Source organism: Schistocerca serialis, chromosome 1 (assembly GCF_023864345.2).
Source record: "Schistocerca serialis cubense isolate TAMUIC-IGC-003099 chromosome 1, iqSchSeri2.2, whole genome shotgun sequence".
Lineage (NCBI taxonomy): Eukaryota > Metazoa > Arthropoda > Insecta > Orthoptera > Acrididae > Schistocerca > Schistocerca serialis.
This window is the reverse complement of record NC_064638.1, coordinates 637,973,925-637,991,600: the sequence shown is the minus strand read 5'-3', so window position 1 is coordinate 637,991,600 and position 17,676 is coordinate 637,973,925.

Sequence of the window (17,676 nt, the reverse complement as noted above, 5' to 3'; positions counted from 1 at the left end):
TTTACTTTCTTTATTAACCTTACCCCTTTTCAAAATTAATTTCCACCAGTTTCATTTGCATTTTTCCTTTCATTTAGATGTAACCCTTTCCTCCCTCTTTACCGACAGGTTAACTTCGGTGACGATTGCTTTTCCAAAATTCCCATTAGGTACACGCGGTTTCATTTTTCACTGTCATTAAGGTCGATAAGTGAGGGGGAGGTTACACGTGGCGACCTGGTGACAGGACAATCTTCAGATTTGAGGTTGTTCTGGACACGAATTTTGCATTGTGCAAATCTCGTAACAAAGTACTGGTTACGAAATGGTCGATACGTCGGCGAGAATATTAGTGTGAGGAATCCTAATTAGATTTGAGAATTGGCATTTATATTGAAAAATATTAAAATGAGTGAAGGCAACAATTGCCAAAATTTGGTAGACTTGGATACGGAACAATCGGTCGAATAGTGGGAAACGCGCACCGCGGTACCCATTGTTCAGGGGCAGGCGGCTAGCATGGAAGACGCGACCGCCGAAACGCAACAAAGAGCAAAAATGGAATTCCAAACTTTAGAAAATGTTTCGGAATCAGAAGTGAAAATCAAATCTGAATCCCTTGCTGACGAATACGGGGGGACAATTAAAGAGGAAGCCGCTACGGAAGTAAAACCGGTAGTTTCCGGGAATTTAACTGATTTATTGAACGTTTTGATTAACGAAATCAAGAGTCAATCGGTCAAGCAAGAAGATCAGGCTGCCAAGCAAGAAGCTCGGGCTGCCAAGCAAGAAGCTCAGTCTGAAAAATTTGAACGGATGCTAGACAATCAGAAAAAAGCTATTAACGTTGTTAACAACAATGTTGGAGTTGTTAACACAAAAGTTGATAAAATCAAAGAAGATATTGTTGTAATTAATACCGAAATCGGTAATCTTAAACAGGAAATGATAGGCGTTCAGGCGGAAATTGCGAGCATAAATTCTCGTTTTTATTCCGAAATTAGCAGAATCGAGAAAAGTGTAGGAGAATCAGTTGCTCCGATCATCGAGAAAAAGGTGACGGAACAAATTCAATTAGTGAAAAAAGAGGATCAAAAGAAGGTGGAAACTTTAAAGGCTTTAGTGTCCGAGGTTGATGCTAAAGTGACGAAGCAGGCTAATACCTGCGAAGAGAAAAAAAAGGAAGTAGAAACGCTTGCGACAACCACTTGCCAAGTGATTACGAGGGTGTCGGAATTAGAAAGGAAACTTGACGAAAAACAGAGCTATGTGCCAATCTGTGCACATAGTTCGGAGTTGTTGACGAAAGAGGAGCGGTTCGACCCCTTGGAAGAAGGCGGTATACACCCGACGGATTTCATTAAAAATTGTGAAAGAGTTTTACCCAGATCATGGACTAATGAGAGAAAAATTAATGCGGTTATTGACGTGTTGGCTGGTGATGCCAAGCGTTGGGGCTTAAACCTCAACATTACGAACCTGACTTTTGACGAGTTTAAAAATTTGTTTCTGGCTGAATACTGGTCAGAGCAGAAACAGCAAGGTGTCTGGCGCGAATTTGTCGTATCGAGGCCTTTCGATGCGAATTCGCGCGTTTCGATGAAGGAGTTTTGTGAGGGCTGGATCCGCAAGTTGGAATATTTGCGTGATCGCCGCACGGAATCCGAAATAGTCTGGGAACTCTACAAGAAGCTTCCAGATGATACAAAACGCTACGTAGGAAGCAATTACAGGACAATCAATGATTTCCTGGAAAGAGTTGAGGACGAGGACAATTGGCGCAATAACCGCGACAGTGGTAGAGGCCGTGGTAACAACAACGGGTACCACAGCAACCACAACAACGATAACCATGGGAATAATGCATACCGCAACCATGGTAGCAACAACAATAATGGTTCGGACCGTAATAACAATCGGTACAATGCAAATAATAACAGGAATGACGGAAACCAGTATCATACTAACGTGATACGGGCTTCACAGAATAGTAATAACGCCAGAGGGTGTGATCAGCCGCCTCAGCAGCATCCGAGGAGCGTATCTGCTGGGACGAGACAGGGAAACCATTAGCCGCGCCGGTGAGGGGCCGACCGGGCGTGGAGAAATTTTGGCGGCCCAATAACAGTAGAAAACCCAGGTGTCGTCGTTATGAAAATTCCGTATGGAATAATCAACGGCGGGAGAGTGTGCCAGTATTAGGAGAAAGGAGTGCGCCCACAACTAGTAGATCAGCTGTAGACACGGGAGTAGAAAATACGTACACTGTCAGTGAGAACAATTTAAGTAGTGTTCCGGAAATAGACTATAAAGTGGCAGCTGTAATACCCACAGCGGAACTGGAGATTGAGTTTAAGAATGATTCGCAAGTGTTGAAAGAAGATCAGATGTCGGATAAAACGTCCGTCATCGAGCGAGGGGATGCAGAGAGGGATGAGGTCTGGTTAAGGCAGTTCGGTCGCTTATACGACGAACTAAGAGATTATAGGGGCCTGTACGGGAGAAGTGTTTATGGGGAGCGCGGGCAGGATTTGCCGCGTCTCGTCCCGCAGGAAGATAGTGATTGTGAAGTGATGGAAAGTTCTGGCCCTGACCGGCAGACTTTGCTAGAAATAGTTGATGTTAAGGGGGAGCACGAGCAAGATGCGTCGTGTTTCGTCCCGCAGGAGTTGAATGTTGAAGTAGTAACGGAAAGTTCTGGCCCTAACCGGCAGACTTTACCGAAAGTTGTAGTGGTAGAAGTAGCCGACCCATCCGACGCGAACATCCAGTTTAAACGTTGCGAGAGTATTAAGGAGAAAGATTACGAAAATTTTAGTGATAGCCGGACACGAGTGGTAGAAAAGCACGTAGATTACAGCGTGTATGAGGTTAGAGCTGACGTTATGCGGTCAGACGGTAGCAGTGTGGGTTGCGCAGATCCAGAGGAAGTAATAGCAGATACTACTGGGCACATTCCTCCAGGTAGATTGGCAGATGAGATCGATCTGGCCAAAGAGGAATCAACGAAGGTGACAATTAGTGAATTGATAGCAAAGCAACACTCACTAGTTGACGAGTTACAGGAAAAGGGTTCGGTATTGGAGGCGAAGCTACAGACTAAGCCTCAGAACAAACGTGTTGAAATTAAAACTGTATATGAACAGAGGCTGAAAAAGCCGCCAGATAAACCGGATTTAGGATCAAAGCCGGATGGTTTATTCTGGAATGACCTGGATATAGACAAGGATTTACTGTGGGAAAATAAAGAAACAGTCGAGGACAAGTGTAGACAGATAGTAGTGTCTGTTAATATGCACGACCTACAACTAAACGTGTTGATTGACACCGGTGCAGAATTGAGTGCTGTATCTGGGAAAATATTTGAGTTACTGAAAGACAGACCTGGCATCGTTGTTATGCCAGTAACAGGAGTGAAAATTATCAGTGCTACTGGGAAGGCCAGTAAACCGGTCACAAAACAGACTTTTGTCAACTTCGAGATATGTGGGGCACGATTTGAACAAGAGTTTGTCGTCGTGCCAGACTTAACTACGGAAGTAATTATAGGGTTAGATTGGCTATTAAAGTACCGTGCAGTGATTAACTGCGAAAGCAAAACTTTGAAATGTATGTCACTAGATAAAACAATGATAGTTAGTTTTGACGAGGCAGGAGACGGTGTGCATAGGCAATACCAGCCTATACACATTGTTAACTGGCCGGATGACATTGACGTAGGAATGAGTTTGAACTGCCGTAATGTGAGGAAGTTCGGCATTGACAAAAGTGTAGAAAGTGAATTGGAAGAGATAATCAAATTCCCTCCACGGATTGACATTAGTATTGGTGTGAAAAACGATCGTTTGCGAGAAGTAATGAAGCTAAAAGCCGATGCTCGCATACGTCGTAATGACGCTAAAGTGCGTTTTGCTAAGTTTGCAATCGGAGACTTAGTACTTGTAAAAGCTCATGAGAAATCGAGCGAGATAGACAATGAAATCTCTAAATTTAAGTTTGTTTATATTGGACCATTGTGGACCTGAAATTGTACCAACCAAGGATTGATTAGTACCACAGATAGGGTAATTTGTACAGTATGTAGATATAGAGTGTAAGATTTAAGGATGTGCCATGTGGCGATGCTTTTGCCTGACCTAGAGGTCATTAAAGAAGTTGTAATTAATAAGTAATTTATGTTGATTAAATGATTTAAAAGTTACTGAATATTAATCAATTTAAAAATCCAAGCTGCTAGTTTAAGTTTTCAGCTGAGTCGCAGTAGATTAAGGAATGTAAATATGATTTTGTAAATAGCTGTAAGATTCCATAAATATGTGATTTACTAGTCATCGCCGATGTACTTAGACGCTAAGTTTCAGGCTAGTACATGCGTGTGATGATGGACAGTGTTGAGTTATCCACTGTGATAGTATTAAGGGACTCCTTGAGATTACTCGGGAGTGAGTTTTTCCTAAAGAATTCAGTGAAACGGACGTTCTGGAAACGCCGTCACAAGGGCGAGTGAGATAAAGCGTGCCGCACACGCGGGCGCAACAATACTGGCGAGGCGAGCCGCTGTCGGCTCTTATGCCGCTGTTGGCTCTTGTGCCGCTGTCGGCATTCTTTGTACTTGCGAGTACGGAAGGCGGAATTGTTTTTCTTCCTGGACAGCTGAAAGAATTCTACTGTCAATATTTATGTTTTTTTCGATCTGATGTGTGTTATTTTCTTGTTTAGCGTTTAATGGACTCCCATGACGAGAATATTAATTATGAAAGGGTTATGTAAAAATGTGTATTCTATGTAATTAATTATTAATTTGCGTATTTTGATCTACCTGTTTTTATGACCATGTACTCTGATTAATTTTGTAAATAGTATTCCATTTCATGATAGTGTTACGGATTTTGACGATTTTGGAATAGCTAAACCATTTTCTATATCTTCTATGAATTTTAATATGTTGTCAACCTGTTTTATTTTGTGCAAGATGACAGAGTGGAATTAGATTAGGAGTGTCTCCACTCAGTTATTATGGTCTAAAAATTGATTTATGATTAATTAGACGAATGCTAAATTTTGTTGATGTTTTGAGCATATGCATTTCCGCTGTTTCTTTTTTTTGGACATTTTCTGAGTCTGTTTACGTTACACGAACATCCTCAGACAATGTGGGGCACGTGTAACGCCGGAAATGCATATCCTCCTATTTCCATCTATTGTACTATAATTTGTTTTCCTTATTTTTGTTACCTGAAGATATGACATTTCTGTCTCTTTATATATTGTAATTGCTTTACTGTTTGTATATATATATTAATGCATTTATGTCGATGTATAATTGGTTTGTTTCGTAAATATTATTTGTATTTTTACGCTGGGTCTTGCCTAGGGAAAACTGCTATCGAACGATTACATCGATAGGTCGTGTGAAGACTCAAAGTGTGTAGGATCTTTGGTAGTGTTAACTCTGCCGCGTGAAGCGCGGGCAGAACAGTCGGAGTCTGGCTGGAGTAGCGAGTGGAGCAGGTGTGTTGTGTGACGCTCCCGCGAGTTGCCGCGCTTTCGGGGTTTGGCAGCATGTAATTGCGCTCGACTCGCGATGATAGTTTCTGACATGGTGTCGCGGACGGGAAGCTTTAGCTGGCGCACATCAAGAGCCCGTTTCGCCTGGTGACCGTGTCGAGAAGAAGGCGCGCCAACATCCAGCTTCTGCAACAGCGACGGCCGACAATGAGTGACTGTCGCCACCTCCTCGATCGACGGCTTCAAACCTTCAATCAACCAACAAGGAAGACTAAAAGCACGTAAAGTTTCAGAACTGTATGGCAGACCTCAGCTTTTCAAATTGTTCCATTTGCCTCGCAAAATTACAGCAACTTAGCGTGAACCTTTGTTGCTCATTGCCCCAATTGCATTGCCAAGCAGGGTCCCTTCCTTTTCCGAAATGAGCCCGAGGGTCGTTGAAATTGAAACGCCAGCATCATTCGATTTCACTGCTCTAATTTCAAAGTTCAGTAGCTGGCTACAATATTTAGGTTACACGAGCACAAATTTAGAGTGCGAGTTTTGTTAGCATATTTTAGCTTACCTGTGACTGCAGCTCAGCTTGGTACGTACTAAATTTTACTATTGTTAATAGTTCAGAATCATTTAATTCAAGTTCAAAGTAAAATCTCTTGTTTCTAAATTGCGTAGAGTCAAGTTGCTTTTGAAATGATTGTTGAGGTAGTCCAAGACTAACCGTATTTTGCTGGATTTCGATGTGCTTCAGAAAGAAAGCTCACTATTAACTTCAGACACTAAATTAACTTTCGATTTTCCGGTTTTATTAATTCTTTTGCTAAATTAAGTCAGAGTGTAGCGAAATTTATTACTTCTGACAAACTTTCAGTTTTCACACTACACGTGTCAACCTTCAGTTGCCACGCTTCTAGTGTTAATTATATGTGTAATAACCTTTCTTTTTCAGTTACTGTAGTAATTGTCCTTAGGACTGGCGACCGTGATTTCCCCCAAATCTCAAATATCTAATTACCGCTAGTTAATTGTTAACGTAACGGCCGCACATTTACTTTCTTTATTAACCTTACCCCTTTTCAAAATTAATTTCCACCAGTTTCATTTGCATTTTTCCTTTCATTTAGATGTAACCCTTTCCTCCCTCTTTACCGACAGGTTAACTTCGGTGACGATTGCTTTTCCAAAATTCCCATTAGGTACACGCGGTTTCATTTTTCACTGTCATTAAGGTCGATAAGTGAGGGGTAGGTTACACACTTCCAGTGTATTTGTAACTAATCAGTACTCATATTGTTGTCAGAGTAACTGCTTTGTGGCTTCTTTGAGTAAGTAAAAATTTATATCTGAGTTGAAATTCATCGTCTTGGTCATAAAGGTTTCACAAAATAGAAACCATGTTACAAGACTGTAGTCCCTGAAATGTGTAATGCAGCTGCACAGAATACAATTGTCAAATGGAAGTGACATTTTCATCAACTATTGGTGTGGTTGAAACCAGTCAGTCTGTGCTCTGCTGTTGTAGCCATCAGACCACTTGTTCATAGAGCTATTCAGAATTACAGAACGTATTCGATAGTCAAAAAAGTGGACATGTCTGTTAGAACAACAATGGGATTATATGGTAAAAGGTGTCCTGATTGTGCAGACATCTCAAGATTTGTAATTGTAAATGTTATAGAAAATTTCAAGGAACATGAATAGCAAATTACACCAAGTAAAAGTAGTAGCAATAACGAAAATAAATGCGACTGAGATTTAGCAGCAGTGACTCACAAATCTAACGTCACTACGAGGTAGCTTAAATATGACTATCCAGTAAAATCAAGGGGTAGAGGATACAACAGTCAGTCGCAAATGATCTTTGTTGCATTTCCAGATTTGGACACTGTGCGGCCCTCTTCAGTGCTAAAAGACTCATAGAACCAGTTACAGTAAGGTAACAGGTCCGGCTTATTAAACGTACAATTGTATAAGCCTTAAATGTGAGACAGACATACAATACAGCACATGTAAGTTAAAACATGAAAACCACGTCTATGCACATACTCCCATCTGGACTATTCATGTCAAAGGTTGTTTACAGTTACAACACAGTTTTAGTATACATCACATCAATCTACAGTTAACTGTATTGTAACTGTGAATAACGGCCTCAGTGTGAACTCAACCTCTGATTTGAGTAGTCCTGTTGAGACCATGTGAATATATGTGTGGTTTTAATGTTGTGGCCGGCTGGAGTGGCCGTGCGGTTCTAGGCACTGCAGCCTGGAGCCGAGCGACAGCTACGGTCGCAGGTTCGAATCCTGCCTCGGGCATGGATGCGTGTGATGCCCTTAGGTTAGTTAGGTTTAATTAGTTCTAAGTTATAGGCGGCTGATGACGTCAGAAGTTAAGTCGCATAGTGCTCAGAGCCATTTGAACGATTTAATGTTGTGACCTACATTAACTGTTACGTATTTCATGTCTAACTCACATTTGAAGCATACGCAACTGTATACTTAGTAAGATATGCATGCTACTGTATTGTAACTGGTTCTATAGGTCTTTTATCATTGATTGTGGTCCACTGTGACCAAAATCGGGAGATGAAATACACGTTAGTAGTGAAAGAAAGCCAGTGCCAGTTGCATTCTTGCCAAATTTATTCATGACGGCGGATCCAAAACGGTGGCCAAATGTGTGGCAACAACACAGTGATGTCATGGTGGGAAGTTCAAATTTTGGTGGTAAAATACGTCAATTGGGCTACCTCCATTAACCTAACCCCACTCTCCTACTCTGACACCTACCCTCTTACCCTCCTCTCCGCTCCCCCACCTGAAAAGTGGGAAAAGGACTCAGTGTGTGCCGGGCTGCCAGATAGGATAGACATCATTTTGTGTGTGTTGCTCTCCATCCCTCACTCATCTGGAAATTGGCAGGAAAAGGACTCAATCTGTGCTGGGCAGCCAGAGAGTATGGACGTAAATATGTATTGTTTTCTTAAGCAGTATGAGTTGTCATTGAAAGTAGTTACATCCGGTATGTTCACCATGAGGTTCACAATCCAACTGACCTAGGTCACAACACCGAAACCAGTGGGCCCCTCACCCCTCCCATGACGAAATCCAAGATGGCGGTCTGGGAAAAAAATGATGCGAAAAGTACTCAGTCTGTGCTGACCTGCCCAAGATGATGGGCGTGATTCTTAACTGCGTTCAGTATATGGAATTTCTGTAGTGGAAAAGGAGGAGTTCAACCAGTGTTTTGACAATAACCATACATCTGAGTACTGTGTCGATAGCAAAGATTTCTGGCAAAGACAAATACACTTCATGAAGAAACGAGTATGCATCAGGATGGGACTAAGTTACACTTCACAGCTCAAGCTGATAAACGTTATGTGCGGTAACTGTAGATCATTCAATAAAAATCCAGTCGTTTTTCTAAGAGGCAACACGTTCACTGTGGTGCGTGCACTCCCTGTCCCCAGAGGCCACGCGCCGGCCTACGGTACGGCCCCTTGGTAGCTGCAGGAGCAGCCACAAACTTCCTGTCACGTTGGAGATACCGACGGCCTTCCTCCTTCCCATTCCCCCAACCCCGGAGTACCCTTTGTCATTGAACACTAACTACTTCTGCAGTTATTACATCTGGTACCCCACACATACAATTATAGTCGGTGGTGACTTCAGCCTAACCTCGATATACTGGAAAAATTATACGTTTAAAACCGACGACAGACATAAAACGTCATCCGAAATTGTACTGAATGCTTTCTCAGAAAATTATTTTCAACAATTAGTTCATAAGCCCACTCTAAAAGTAAATGGTTGCGAAAGCATACTTGACCTCTTAGCAACAAATAATCCTGCTCAAATAGGGAGCATCATGACGAATACAGGGATTAGCGACCACAAGGCAGTTGCTGCTAAGCTGAATACCGTTAACACCAACAACCATCAAAAAGAAAAGAAAAGTACAACTATTTAAAAAAAACTGAAAAAAATACTCTTAACGCCTTTTTAAGAGACTCATTACACTCCTTCCTGTCTGATCACATAAGCTTAGGAAAGCTATGGAATGGTTTCAAAGAGATAGTATAGACGGCAGTTGAGAGATACATACCTCATAATTTAATCAGTTATGGTACCGATCCCTCACGGTGCACAAAACGGGTCAGATCGCTGTTGCAGAAGCAACGAAAAAAGCATGCCAAATTTAAAAGAAAGCAAAATACTCAAGACTGGCAAAGTTTTGCAGAAGTTAGAAGTATAGCCCGTGCTTCAATGCGAGAAGCTTTTAATAATTTCCATAACGAACCTCTGACTCGGAATCTGGCACAAAACCCAAAGAGATTCTGGTCATATATAAAGCACACCAGTGGCAAGACCCAATCGATACCTTCACAGAACGATAACCACGGTGACGTCACTGATAGTGCACGGTGACGTCACTGATAGTGCCACTAAAGCAGAGGTATTAAACACGGTTTTCCGAAAGACCTTCGCCAAAGAAGACGAAGTAAATATTACTAAATTCCAATCAAGAACGACTGCGAAGATGAGCAACATGGAAGTAGATATCCTCGGTGTAGCAAAGTAGCTTAAATTACTTAATAAACGCAAGGCCTCAGGTCCAGATCGTATACCACTCAGGTTCCTTTCAGAGTATGCAGATGCAATAGCTCCATATTTAGCAATTATATACAGCCGCTCGCACACAGAAAGTTCCGTACCTAAAGACTAGAAAATTGCTCAAGTCACACCAATACCCAGAAAGGCACGTAGGAGTAATCGGCTGAATTACACACCCATATCCATAACATCGATTTGCAGTAGGGTTTTGGAACATATACTGTGTTCGAACATTATGAATTATCTCGATGAAAATGATTTATTGGCACATAGCACGGATTCAGTAACATAGATCTTGTGAAACACAACTAGCTCTTTATATTCATGAAGTAATGAGTGCTATCGACAGAGGCTGTCCAATTGATTACGTATTTTTAGATTTCCAGAAAGCTTTCCACACCGTTCCTCAAAAGCGTCATCTAAACGAACTGCGTGCCTATGGAATATCGCCTCAGTTGTGCGACTGGACTCATGATTTCCTGTCAAAAAGGTGACAATTCGTAGTAATAGACGGAAAGTCATCGAGTAAAACAGAAGTAATGTCCGGCATTCGCTAAGGAAGTGTTAAAAGCCCTCTGTTGTTACTGATCTATATTAACGAGATAGGAGACAATCTGAGTAGCCCTCTTAGATTATTTGCAGATGATGCTGAAAAGGAATCTGCAACATTTCGGTTACGTAGTAAGTCACATAAATATGAAGGCTGTAAATTCAACTAAATACTTAAGGATTACAATTACAAATAACCTATATTAGAACGATCACATTGATAATGTTGTGGGTAGAGCAAATCAAAACTGTGATTCGTTTGCAGAACACTTAGAAGGTGCAACAGAATTTACTAAAGAGACTGCTTACACTACACTTGTCTGCCATATTGTGGAGTATTTCTGTGCAGTGTGGGATCCGCATCAGGCAGGACTCTCGGTTGACATTAAAAAATTTCAAAGAAGGGCGGCTCGTTTTGCGTTATTCTGTTGGAACCAACCTAGGTAATGAGAAACGATCATCATGATAAAATAAGAGAAATCAGGACTCGGTCAGAAGAATTATGTGCTCGTCTTTCCCCCTCGCCGTTCGACAATGGAATGGTAGACAGACAGCTTGAAGGTGGTTCATTGAACCATCTGCCAGGCACTTACTTGTGAATAGCAGAGTAACCACGTAGATGTTGAAGTAGATGTATCACATCAGACAAATCTTCCCGCTCATAGAGGCTTTCAATGTATTCTCTCCTCTGCATTTAATAGTGGAATTCCCGTTGCACTCTTAATGTTACCACCCTTGCTTATAATGTCACCGAAGGTTGTTTTGTCTTTCCTGTGCTGAGTTTGTCCTTCCGACAATCATTTCTTTTCCGATGGCTCACATTTTTTCTGCAGCCATTTCATCTTAGCTACCCTGCGCTTCCTATGTATTTCTTTCCTCAGCGACTTGTGTTTCTCTATTCCTCAGTTTCCCGGAACATTTTTGTACTTCCTCCTTTCATCAATCAACTGAAGTATTTCTTCTGTTACCCATGGTTTCTTCGCAGGTACCTTCTTTGTACCTATGTTTTCCTTCCCCACTTCTGTGATGGCCCTTTTTAGAGATGTCCATTCCTCTTCAACTGTACTGCCTACTGCGCTATTCCTTATTGCTGTCTCTATAGCCTTAGAGAACTTCAGGCGTATCTCGTCATTCCTTAGTACTTCCGTATCTCACTTCTTTGCGTATTGATTCTTTGTGACTAATGTCTTAAACTTCAGCCTACTCTCCATAACTACTATATTGTGGTCTAAGTCTATATCTGCTCCTGGGTACGCCTTACAATCCAGTATCTGATTTCGGAATCTCTGTCTGACCATGATCTAATATAACTGAAATCTTCCAATATCACCTGGCATTTTCCAAGTATACCTCCTCCTCTTGTGTTTGTTGAGCAGGGTATTCGCTATTACTTGCAGAAACTTGTTACAGAACTCAATTAGTCTTTCTCCTCTCTCATTCCTTGCACCAAACCCGTATTCTTCTGTAACCTTTTCTTCTACTCCTTCCCCTACAACTGCATTCCAGTCCCCCGAGACTATTAGATTTTCATCCTTTCAATTTCGTCATACACTTTCTCTATCTCTTCATCTTCAGCTTGCAGTGTCGTCTTGTATACCTGAACTATCATTGTTGGCGTTGGTTTGCTGTCAATTCTGATAAGAACCACCCTGTGACCGAACTGTTCACAGAAACACATTCTCTGCCCTACCTTCCTATTAATAACGAATCCTACCTATTTCTGCTGCTGTTGATATTACCATATACTCATCTGACCAGAAATCCTTGTATTCTATCCACTTCTCTTCACTGACTGATATTACCATATACTCATCTGACCAGAAATCCTTGTATTCTATCCACTTCTCTTCACTGACCCCTACTTTATCTAGATTAAGTCTTTCAATTTCCGTTTTCAGATTTTCTAGTTTCCCTACCACATTCAAGCTTTTGACATTCGACACCCCGACTCATAGAACGTTATCCTTTCTTTGATTATTCAATCTTTTTCTCATGGCAACCTCCCCCTCGGCAGGTAGAGGTGGACAATCACCTTTAGACAGCTGTTTGGAAACGCTTCATAACACAGCGAAACTCTTCCAGTTTCCTTATGTTGTGACAGTGTTTTACACAAATCATCCTGTGTGTGAGTTGTGGGACCAGTATCATAATTTCCACTGTGCTATGTCCAACTTTCAGTCTTTTTCTACTACTACCTCCTGTTGTAGGACATAGCTTCATTTTGCGTTAGTCTTGGACATGTAAACTGTTGGCAGGGTTTTCAACAACATGTTCCCATTTCCACCGAAAGGTGTTCCTGTCGCATTAACTCAGCTCACCCAGTTTCTACACAGGTTGCAGAAGGTCATAGATATAGGACTCTCCGACTTCTGCTCAGTTCCGTCTTAAATTGGAACTATCACACCCACAAAGCTGGGGGCTGGGTGAGGCAGAGAGTGAGGAACAGTTAAAAGATGCATACGGGCTGTCTAGAAAACTACATAGGAATTTTACTGCAGCAGATAGATTCAAAAAAGCTGACTCATTTCGACATATGAGAGAGCCACGAGTATGTTTCACTGGAGGCTCTAATCATCTTCATAGGATCCAGTACTGGTAAGTGGTTGAATGGAAAGACTTGATTCCAAATCACAGACAGATTTTCTACCAAAAAGGGTAACGCAGTAGATTCGAAAAATCTATGTATTGCTATTAGGGTTTTGTACATTTGTTAAGACTGCATTCTACCAGAGCATTTTTTAAAATGATTTGTCACATAGCACACCAGCTACTGTATTTGATAATTCTCAATCAACCATTATCCTCCCTCGCCCATCACCCAGTGGATATATCACAGAATCTATAACATGACATCTACACAGAATGTGTTTCAACCGTTGTAGAAATACCTAGCTGCAGCATGATGGAGTTGCAGCTAGCGGCATCGTACCATGTTCCTTATCCCTATCACTTTCTAAACTATGTGGTTTTATTGCGCGCTAACACCCCCGCCGATGTGCATCCCACGCTTTCAGTCTGTCAACATACACACAAGCGACCACCATCTATACTCAATGTCATAGTATATGTGTGGAATACCATTTCATTCATAAGTAATACCATACCTTTATTTATAAAGCTTCTATAGCATTTAACATGGATACCATTAGCGATACTTGTGCGCGCCGGTAAGACCAAGACCACTTGAGACAGTAACATAGCCATTCCAATCTTGTTTTCTTAATAGCTAGTCCTTCTAAAACGATAACGCACCTGTTCCTAAGGCACACTGGCACCACTCGCAAGAAAAACGTATGAGGCCTATCCTTCCATCTCAAATTTTCGCTCGATGTTATTTAGTATCACAAGCCCTCAGTTATTGCAAAAATATTTTACTTAGTAGGAGATAGGGACACATTTGTCGTGATCAGCAGGCTTATAAAGTATGTGTACTGTGGTCAGTGTTCCGACATGTCCAAAAAGAAATGGCTGTGTCCTGCAATAAGGAAGGTGTGGAATTGATGTGGAAAATTGCGACAGTCATAAAGGAGATAAAAGATTTTTTACATGGAAAATTATATCCAGTCACAAGAAGGATATAGATATTTATACTTCCTGAGCCACAGTCGTCAGGAGGGGATATTTCCCCTTCTTTGCTCATTGTCGATTGTCATCAGATTGAGGCTGCAATCATAATATGTAATTATTAGTACAGTGATAAAACATATGTGGCTGGTTTTCTAGGACGACTCTGGAGTGTGGTAGCGCATGTGGCAGCGGTAGAATCTGCCTGGAATGATAGACATTTCTGTCTTATGGTAGTAGCCGTTCGAACTGGATGGCCTGGAGTTCAAGAATGGAGCTAACCTGTCGCCCTCTTGGAGGGTAATAGCGAGCTAATACTCAGTATGTGTTGGGTAGCCTTCATAATCGCGTATGCTTTCCATGGAATTTTGAGAAGATACAATGTGGCTGTGTGTTTGTACTGAACAATATTCCCTCCCATATAAATAGTCTTTTTGACTGCTCCTACACATTTCCCACCTTTATTTGGTTAAGGTAACATCGATTTTGGAGTCTGTCTTGTGTATGTAGATAGAGAAAGAGAGATGGAAAAGATGTTTGCAGGTTCTCTAGACATGAGATGCACCATAGTTGACACTGTAAAAGTGGAAGGATGATCTGGAATCTGTTACCTCATTGACATCGGTATTCTTTAAGAAAACACGAGTCGAGCTATCAGATTACTCTATTTTAACGAGTTTTCGCATAAAGATCAACACAGACGTGATAAGTTTCTAGTGACTCAGTGGTTTGCGGCATGGTGCACCTTGCTGCACTTCGCTAAAGCTTCGGATTTCTAGAGAAATAATTTCCACTCTTTATCTTCGGAATTATTCTATGCAAGTGATCGGTAGCATACTGCTATGGGCTTGATATCAAGACTATGGCGGAAATTGTACGATGTTCTGGCAAACCTTGTGCAAATATATGTTTTCTTCTAATCCCAGGATACGGAGATGGGCGTAGAAAGTATGGCAGCAAGGAAGCAAACAAGCAGGTCGGGGCCAGAAACAGTACAGTCTTTGTGTCCTGGGGGGGAGGGGGGAGAGGGACCAGACCAGCATTTGTACGACAGTTCAGAGAGTGACCGCTGTACATAGAGGCGCTCTTTGTACGCTTCAGGCCAGGATGTGTCTGAGGGCAGTTGACTCGTGACCGTTGGCCACGGTGCATGACTGACCACACTTGTAGGTAATATCTAGTAATGTGGCTATATATATTGTGCCTGTGCTTACGTTTATCTTTTCTTTTTGGAATCTGTCTGTCTTCACAGTATATGTTCGAGATACTGGCGGTCGATAGCTATATGCAGTATGCAGAAGTGATAGCTTGGGTTGTTTGGGGAAGAAGACCAAACAGTGAGGTCATCAGTCTTAACAGATTAGGGAAAGACGGGGAAGAAAGTCGGGCATGCCCTTTCAAAGGAACCATCCTGGCATTTACCTGGAGCGATTTAGGGAAATCGTGGTAAACCAAAATCAGGATGATCAGATGTGAGGTTGAACTGCCTTCTTCCCAAATGCGAGTCCAGTGTGCTAACCTCTCCGCCAACTCACTCGGTGCAGAAGTGAAGATTTTTTATGATGCATAATACGAATTTTGTTTACTACATGGATATATTATGTGGTTATACGTCCTGGTTGAGGATCGCTTACACGCAGAAAAATTCAAGCTATCATCGGCAATAGCAGAGCAGTTTAATTAAGGAAGTGTCTGGGACGATAGTTTCTGTATTTCGTGATCTGTAGGCCACTTTTGCAGGGTTTAACTGTCAGTGCAGTATGACTGTTGTAGGTTTTTTTCGATCTTTACGTAACAGTTTTTCCGCTGAAAGTCTCGTAATTTGTCTGTCTGCAGAAAATGGTGGACAGTGTAGCAGCAATTTGGCATGTAAACTCAGTGAGCCAATCAGAATGCTCCATTCACAAGACATCCTTTGTGCGGGGCATAGGAGCCTCTATAGACTGGTTCGAACGAGATGGGGAAAGGTATAGACGGAAAGTGCTGTGACGTCTGAGAGTAATGTGACGTATTCTATGTTCGAATGTGCAAAGATACGTCCAATCAGACTATCCATCCCTGGTGGATGCTGTCCCTCATCCACCAATGTGGCTTTAGAACATCTCCAGACCAGCAGCTGTAGGACACCGATAACTCCTGCCATTTTTCTTGTCTGTAGGACACTGCTTCGAAATCTGTTTGGGTAATTGTTCTGACATTCCTATCTGTGCTTAGACACTAGTGTGTGTTTCGAAAAGTGAGGGAAATAACGTCCCTGCCTCCAGCAGCAGCAAATATGAAACTATGTGCACTCACCATTTCAAAAGATTGATGATCACCACAGCAGCTGTAGGATCTCTCTGTGTCTCTGCCAGTGTCTTCAAACAAGCAGCTATAACTTGAATGGTGGTGAGCGTCCTGTTTAGAGTTATGGGAGATATTTATTTCGACTTCCAAAAATCGTCTTTTTGTCCTGTAAAATCACAAATTGCAGCTGATTCTGTTTCCGGATCTGTTTCCCAGAAAAGCATGTGAAGTGTCTCAGTCAGGTTCCAAAAGCGTGCAGCGATCTTTCGAGAGTCCATGTTCGAGTGTGATGGTATACATCGCAAAATTGACGCAAACTATTGTGCAGTGATTTTTTTTGAAGGTTTATTTAGAGACATATTGAGTTGGATTTAGTAACTCCTGAAGCAACCCGTGCTCGAGATAGAAATATCTCTCACAAAAACGCGATGTGTCACTGGGATGGTTTCAAAAGTGTGCCGCAATCTTTTTAGAGTCCATTTTCAAGTGTGGCGGCGGAGATATGCCTCAGAATAAGATGCATAATTCTCTAAATACTCTCACATCTTACACAAAGCTGCCTCTCTCCCTCTCTCTGTGAAGCGGTACATTTAGTTCCTGTGACATCTTCAAGTTATGTATGTGACAACAGGCCACAACACCAGATGTAATAACTCCTGCAGCAGTTCATGTTCAAGGACAAAGTATATCCGTGCGCCGGGAATGGGAACGAGGAACGTCGCAGGTGTTTCGAACGCAACTGGAAGTATGTAGCTGCTACTGCAGGTAGCACGTCCACATGCCATAAGCCAGCACATTGCCTCTGAGGGCAGGTAGTGCACACGCTGGTGTGAATGTCTTGCCTCTTGCGCTTTGGAACACTGACTGGACTTTTATCGAATGATCTACTGTTAGAGCGCACACATTTTTCAGTATGAGTTGCGAAGTGTAACTTAACCCTATCCTGCTGCATCTTCATTACTTCACGAAGTGTATTCATTTTCACCAGATATCATTGCTACCGGCACAGTCCTCAGATGCGCGGTTGCATCTAATATACCTGTTAACCTCCTCCTTCTCCCACACAGACATCTCATCCATTGAACCCAGTAAACAATTGTGTCCAGCCTCTTGGAAGCTCAGCACAGACTTGGTCCTTTTCCTGCCTTTCTTTCCCCAGAGCGCCATCTTGAAATAC